The following is an 8,926-nucleotide window of genomic DNA, read 5'->3' on the forward strand; positions in this document are numbered from 1 at the left end:
TTTGGCCATGTTTGATTCATTAATATGAAAAAATACAACATTTTTCACTTAACCTCCCTAGCGGTATGATTATTTCATATTTTTGGTGCTGAAAGCGGTACCATTATTTTGCATGGAAATATGTAGTTTTTTTATTGTAGGCTGTAATTTTTAGGAATAACTCAGTGAAATCTGTCTGAAAAAGAGTCTAGTAAACATTCCGGGTAGGATAAAATTTGAAACACGAAATCATAAATTATAATATAATAAATAATCATAAATAATAATAATAATAATATATTTAATTCAATAATATAATCAAACCAAAAACACTGAAATTTGAAATATAGCGCCAAGTTCGCACATCGCTGAGCAAAGTCGCAGAATCGTTTTCAGTGTCTGATGAGGAATTTCCCCCACGAATCATTATCACTCAATTCTGCAAGTGGTTCTGATTTACTATCGCTGTTCTCTAGCTGATCTAAACCCGCTTTTGACCTAAAAGGACACTTTTTGGACGCCATGGACGTTTCTCAGTTTCCAGGCAGAAAGAACAGTAAACATGCAGACAGGGCGCCGGACAAAGCACTCGGGACAAAATGTATGTGAAATGGGTTGAAACAGCAATGTTTTACTATGTAAAATCGTTTTGAAAAAAATGACATTTTTTTTAAATTTTCAAATTTCCCGCCGCCGGCGGCGCCCGTACGTCCCGACGTCACAGGGACCAGAACACAGAAGGCGGATGCCGGCATCCGCCAGAGGAGATGGCCGGGGATGCTGCAGGGGACACATCGCGGGAGCGAAGGACAAGGTAAGTGCTGCAGGGACTCCCTATGCAGCGCCGCATGGTAAGCCCGAGTGTAGCTCGGGGTTACCGCTCTTGGTACTCAAATTTTACCCCGAGCTACACTCGGGAATACCGCCAGGGAGGTTAAATGGCTGAATAGGTTCCAGGTTTTATTGTCAAAGCTTAATTGAACAAGCTGAAATTAGAAGCTGATTGGTTACTAGGCACAGCTGCTCCGGATTCTGTGTGCACCAGTTTTAGTATATTGCCCTCAATGGGATATATGCCTACTTTTTAACATCAAAATGTTTGATTACACGTTAACAAAATAATTAAATTTTAGCAAAAAGGGAAGATTTTAGATATTTTTTGGCAAAATGCACTGGAGTCCATTTTGGGCAAAGTAACAGTGTCCAGACATAGTCCAGCCCCATAGGCTTGTATAGTTACTCAGCCATGCTCCTTTGCCTCCTCCTGTGTTGACTGATGTCAATCTTAGACGGGTAATGGCACGAGGCCCCCTTCCACATAACAATGTTTGGGACTCGGTATTGACCACTCACACCTGAGAACTGTTGGACGATAGTTAGGGCTCAGAAAGTGTGGGGAAGCAGTGATGAGGAGTGGCTTTGTAAGTATACATGCCCAGGGTGAGAAGTTCTGAAAGAATCTATCTAAGGTGGTAGGTGACCATTTTTAAATCCAATGTGAAATGGCACAATTTATCAATCAAAAGAAGAAATATGTACTCTGTTGATTGTGAAATCAGAAGAGATTTTTGTTATCACCATTAACATTTTTATAGAGTAACTTAACCAGCCCAATTGGCTCCAAGAAATTAAAGTTTGCAAAGTCTTGGCCCTTCTGATTGCACTTGCAGTAATAAAAATAAGTAGATGAGAGCAACAAAAACATGTAAAGAGGCCCCCAACTGCTAACAGTTAGTCCTACAAGAATTCGGCCTATGAGTTGTAAGCAAACATGGCAGGACTAGATGATAGGAAACAAGAGCAAAACATACCATTTCCAACCCTTCCTCAACCATTTCATGTAGCTTGGACTCTGGTATGCACTGGGAGATTTTGCTTCACTTCCTGCCCATAGCCACATCAGGAGGTGGAAGGAAAGCTGTCCAAAATGAGAAAATCCCTGGTTGTCACCAGGGTCACCAGAACTAGTGTGCCCAATGGACAATTTTCCCTCTATTCCTGTTCTTGTGACAACCCACAACTTGGGATTTTCTTTTACTTTTCATGATAAAGGTAAACATAACAAATAGTGATGGTGAATCTGCCTAATGGGGGGCACAAGTATGGGGGAGATCTGGGAGTTCTGGTAGATCACAGGCTTAATAAATGGCATGCAGTTTCTAAAGCTAGCAAAATCCTCTCTTGTATTAAAAGAGGTATAGACTCCAGAGAGAGAGAGAGAGAGATATCATTTCCCCCGGTACAAATCATTAGTAAGACCTCATCTGGAATATGCAGTTCTGTTTTGGGCATCAATTCACAAAAGTAACATTGGGTAACTGGAGAAAGTACAGAGAAGGGCAACCAAACTGATAAGAGGCATGGAGGAGATCAGCTATGAGGAAAGATTAGAGGAACTGAATGTATTCTCTTGAGAAGAGGAGATTATGGGGGGATATGATCTCCATGTATAATACATAAGGGGGATATAATCACCTCACCATGTATAATACATAAGGGGGGGATATGATCTCCATGTATAATGCATAAGGGGGGATATGATCTCCATGTATAATACATAAGGGGGGATATGATCACCATGTATAATACATAAGGGGGGATATGATCACCATGTATAATACATAAGGGGGGGATATGATCTCCATGTATAATACATAAGGGGGGATATGATCTCCATGTATAATACATAAGGGGTGATATGATCTCCATGTATAATACATAAGGGGGGTATGATCACCATGTATAATACATAAGGGGGGGATATGATCTCCATGTATAATACATAAGGGGGGGATATGATCTCCATGTATAATACATAAGGGGGATATGATCTCCATGTATAATACATAAGGGGGGGATATGATCACCATGTATAATACATAAGGGGGGATATGATCACCATGTATAATACATAAGGGGGATATGATCTCGATGTATAATACATAAGGGGGGTATGATCTCCATGTATAATACATAAGGGGGGATATGATCTCCATGTATAATACATAAGGGGGATATGATCTCCATGTATAATACATAAGGGGGGATATGCTCACCATGTATAATACATAAGGGGGATATGATCACCATGTATAATGCATAAGGGGGGATATGATCTCCATGTATAATACATAAGGGGGGATATGATCACCATGTATAATACATAAGGTGAGATATGATCACCATGTATAATACATAAGGGGGGGATATGATCTCCATGTATAATACATAAGGGGGGATATGATCTCCATGTATAATACATAAGGGGGGGATATGATCTCCATGTATAATACATAAGGGGGGATATGATCTCCATGTATAATACATAAGGGGGGGATATGATCTCCATGTATAATACATAAGGGGGGATATGATCTCCATGTATAATACATAAGGGGGGATATGATCTCCATGTATAATACATAAGGGGGGGTATGATCTCCATGTATAATACATAAGGGGGGATACAAACAGAGATCCTCCTGCGCAAAAGGGAAATACACCTACTATAAGCTGCCAACACTTAACCTGCTACCCACACAGTGAAAATATCAAAAGTATATAAATAGTGCAGCGCTCAAACCTAACTTAAATACTAAAATAACTGTGCTCACATGCAATAGTGACACACATGAAGTGAAATATCCTTAATTATAAGTGCCACTCTATATTAATCTTTCGTGCCCACATAATCACACACATATATATGAAAACAAACAAGTCCTCGTTAAGAAATAATAATTTTGCAGTGCTCCAAGTGTAGTGACGTGACCACACTTTATATATTAATCATAAAAATCAAACAAAAAATGTCCATAGATACTAATGGTAAACACATGCAAGGTGCAAAAAACGTGCAAAAAATCCAAACAAATTGGTGCAAAACAAATGTGTTCTTGTTCCACAGCAGTGCCACTCTTCCCCTCCTACGGCTAGATTGCCTCCTCACCTCCTTACACTGACCCCTAAGGGCCAAACAGCTTTCAGGATCAATCTGGATCCTTATCCCCTGGAGATCAGCACTTCTCCTGCCGTCGTGGATCACTTTAGGGTACTTCCATTACCCCCACTCAGAAGCCTCTAGAGCAGTGGTTCTCAACCTTTCTAATGCCGTGACCCCTTAATACAGTTCCTCATGTTGTGGTGACCCCCAACCATAAAATTATTTTCGTTGCTACTTCATAACTGTAATTTTGCAGTGGGAGGACTAGCGCCCCATCACTGATGTCAGTGGGATGAATAGTGTCCCATCGTTGGTATCAGTGGGAGGAATAGCGCCCCATCATTGGTATCAGTGGGAGGAATAGTGCCCCATCATTGGTGTCAGTGGGAGGAATAGTGTCCCATCATTGGTGTCAGTGGGAGGAATAGTGTCCCATCATTGGTGTCAGTGGGAGGAATAGTGCCCCATCATTGGTGTCAGTGGGAGGAATAGTGCCCCATCATTGGTGTCAGTGGGGGGAATAGTGTCCCATCATTGGTATCAGTGGGGGGAATAGTGCCCCATCATTGGTGTCAGTGGGGGGAATAGTGCCCCATCATAGGTATCAGTGGGAGGAATAGTGCCCCATCATTGGTGTCAGTGGGAGGAATAGTGCCCCATCATTGGTGTCAGTGGGGGGAATAGTGTCCCATCATTGGTATCAGTGGGGGGAATAGTGCCCCATCATTGGTGTCAGTGGGGGGAATAGTGCCCCATCATTGGTATCAGTGGGAGGAATAGTGCCCCATCATTGGTGTCAGTGGGAGGAATAGTGCCCCATCATTGGTATCAGTGGGAGGAATAGTGCCCCATCATTGGTATCAGTGAGAGGAATAATGCCCCATCATTGGTATCAGTGGGAGGAATAGTGCCCCATCATTGGTATCAGTGGGAGGAATAATGCCCCATCATTGGTGTCAGTGGGAGGAATAGTGCCCCATCATTGGTATCAGTGGAAGGAATAGTGCCCCATCATTGGTGTCAGTGGGAGGAATAGTGCCCCATCATTGGTATCAGTGGAAGGAATAGTGCCCCATCATTGGTGTCAGTGGGAGGAATAGTGCCCCATCATTGGTATCAGTGGGAGGAATAGTGCCCCATCATTGGCGTCAGTGGGAGGAATAGTGTACAATCATTGGTGTCAGTGGGAGGAATAGTGCCCAATCATTAACGTCAGTGGGAGGAATAGTGCCCCATCATTGGCGTCAGTGGGAGGAATAGTGCCCCATTGTGGGTGTCAGTGGGAGGAATAGTGCCCCATTGTGGGTGTCAGTGGGAGGAATAGTGCCCCATTGTGGGTGCCAGGGGGAGGAATAGTGCCCCATCGTGGGTGTCATTGGGAGGAATAGTGCCCCATCGTTGGTGTCAGTGGGGGGAGGAATAGTGCCCCATCGTTGGTGTCAGTGGGGGGGAGGAATAGTGTCCCATCGTTGGTGTCAGTGGGGGGAGGAATAGTGCCCCATCGTTGGTGTCAGTGGGGGGAGGAATAGTGCCCCATCGTTGGCGTCAGTGGGAGGAATAGTGCCCCATCGTGGGTGTCATTGGGAGGAATAGTGCCCCATCGTGGGTGTCATTGGGAGGAATAGTGCCCCATCGTTGGTGTCAGTGGGGGGAGGAATAGTGCCCCATCGTTGGTGTCAGTGGGGGGAGGAATAGTGCCCCATCATTGGTGTCAGTGGGGGGAGGAATAGTGCCCCATCGTTGGTGTCAGTAGGGGGGAGGAATAGTGCCCCATCGTTGGTGTCAGTGGGGGGAGGAATAGTGCCTCATCGTTGGTGTCAGTGAGGGGAGGAATAGTGCCCCATCGTTTGTGCCAGTAGGGGGGAGGAATAGTGCCCCATCGTTGGTGTCAGTGGGGGGAGGAATAGTGCCTCATCGTTGGTGTCAGTGGGGGGAGGAATAGTGTCTCATCGTTGGTGTCAGTGGGGGGAGGAATAGTGTCTCATCGTTGGTGTCAGTGGGGGGAGGAATAGTGCCTCATTGTTGGTGTCAGTGGGGGGAGGAATAGTGCCCCATCGTTGGTATTAGTGACACAAATGATGGGGCACTATCCCTCCCACTGACACCAATGATACTTACCTTGCTGACCCCTGCTCCAGCCTGGGCTCGCTCTCTCCCTCTCCCATCTACAGCCTGCATACCTGGCTGCAGCAGCAAAATTTGCACTTACCTGTCAGCTGTCTTCCTTCTCTGGCCTCTCTCTTCACTTGCTCCTGCAGCTCCCTAGATCTTCTTCGATCTCCGCGCGCTGCCGCTCGGCTCCTCCTCTCCCAGCTCCACCTCCTCGCTGGTGATTGGCCGCCTGTGTGCCTCTCCTGAGCTACAGTTCCGGTGGCCAATCAGCGGCGAGGAGGCGGTGACAGGGGCAGCATATCCCGCCCACACATCGCCGTGTTCCTAAGATCATCGGAAATATGTGTTTTCCGATGGTCTTAGGCGACCCCTGGGAAATGGTCGTTCGACCCCCAAAGGGGTCGCGACCCCCAGGTTGAGAACCGCTGCTCTAGAGAATATTACTCACCACCCTGGATCAAAATTCGACCAGTTCAGCAGGGAACGAAAAAACTTCAGTCCATCTATGGCCGACTATCTCCTACTCTGCTCACTTTTAGGAACCTCTCTCTTCAGGGAAGCCTATCCTGCACTCAGCTAATAATGGAATCTTCTACTCCTCCTATCCTTAAGGGGGGGATATGATGTCCATGTATAATACATAAGGGGGGATATGATCTCCATGTATTATACATAAGGGGGGATATGATCACCATGTATAATACATAAGGGGGGATATGATCTCCATGTATAATACATAAGGGGGGATATGATCTCCATGTATAATACATAAGGGGGGATATGATCTCCATGTATAATACATAAGGGGGGATATGATCACCATGTATAATACATAAGGGGGGATATGATCTCCATGTATAATACATAAGGGGGGGTATGATCTCCATGTATAATACATAAGGGGGGATATGATCTCCATGTATAATACATAAGGGGGGATATGATCTCCATGTATAATACATAAGGGGGGATATGATCACCATGTATAATACATAAGGGGGGATATGATCTCCATGTATAATACATAAGGGGGATATGATCTCCATGTATAATACATAAGGGGGGATATGATCTCCATGTATAATACATAAGGGGGGGGGGATATGATCTCCATGTATAATACATAAGGGGGGGTATGATCTCCATGTATAATACATAAGGGGGGGATATGATCTCCATGTATAATACATAAGGGGGGATATGATCTCCATGTATAATACATAAGGGGGGATATGATCTCCATGTATAATACATAAGGGGGGATATGATCTCCATGTATAATACATAAGGGGGGATATGATCTCCATGTATAATACATAAGGGGGATATGATCACCATGTATAATACATAAGGGGGGATATGATCTCCATGTATAATACATAAGGGGGGATATGATCTCCATGTATAATACATAAGGGGGGATATGATCTCCATGTATAATACATAAGGGGGGATATGATCTCCATGTATAATACATAAGGGGGATATGCTCACCATGTATAATACATAAGGGGGGATATGATCTCCATGTATAATACATAAGGGGGGATATGATCTCCATGTATAATACATAAGGGGGGATATGATCACCATGTATAATACATAAGGGGGGATATGATCTCCATGTATAATACATAAGGGGGATATGATCACCATGTATAATACATAAGGGGGGATATGATCTCCATGTATAATACATAAGGGGGGATATGATCTCCATGTATAATACATAAGGGGGGATATGATCTCCATGTATAATACATAAGGGGGGATATGATCTCCATGTGTAATACATAAGGGGGGATATGATCTCCATGTATAATACATAAGGGGGGATATGATCTCCATGTATAATACATAAGGGAGGATATGATCTCCATGTATAATACATAAGGGGGGATATGATCTCCATGTATAATACATAAGGGGGGATATGATCTCCATGTATAATTCATAAGGGGGGATATGATCTCCATGTATAATACATAAGGGGGGATATGATCACCATGTATAATACATAAGGGGGGATATGATCTCCATGTATAATACATAAGGGGGGATATGATCTCCATGTATAATACATAAGGGGGGATATGATCTCCATGTATAATACATAAGGGGGGATATGATCTCCATGTATAATACATAAGGGGGGATATGATCACCATGTATAATACATAAGGGGGGATATGATCTCCATGTATAATACATAAGGGGGGATATGATCTCCATGTATAATACATAAGGGGGGATATGATCTCCATGTATAATACATAAGGGGGGATATGATCTCCATGTATAATACATAAGGGGGATATGATCTCCATGTATAATACATAAGGGGGGATATGATCTCCATGTATAATACATAAGGGGGGGTATGATCTCCATGTATAATACATAAGGGGGGGATATGATCTCCATGTATAATACATAAGGGGGGGATATGATCTCCATGTATAATACATAAGGGGGGATATGATCTCCATGTATAATACATAAGGGGGGATATGATCTCCATGTATAATACATAAGGGGGGATATGATCCCCATGTATAATACATAAGGGGGATATGATCTCCATGTATAATACATAAGGGGGGATATGATCTCCATGTATAATACATAAGGGGGATATGATCACCATGTATAATACATAAGGGGGGATATGATCTCCATGTATAATACATAAGGGGGGATATGATCTCCATGTATAATACATAAGGGGGGATATGATCTCCATGTATAATACATAAGGGGGGATATGATCTCCATGTATAATACATAAGGGGGGATATGATCTCCATGTATAATACATAAGGGGGGATATGCTCACCATGTATAATACATAAGGGGGATATGATCTCCATGTATAATACATAAGGGGGGGTA

This window comes from Staurois parvus, unplaced genomic scaffold (genome assembly GCF_062004578.1).
Source record: "Staurois parvus isolate SC_StPar_1 unplaced genomic scaffold, SC_StPar_1.0 ptg000119l, whole genome shotgun sequence".
NCBI lineage: Eukaryota > Metazoa > Chordata > Amphibia > Anura > Ranidae > Staurois > Staurois parvus.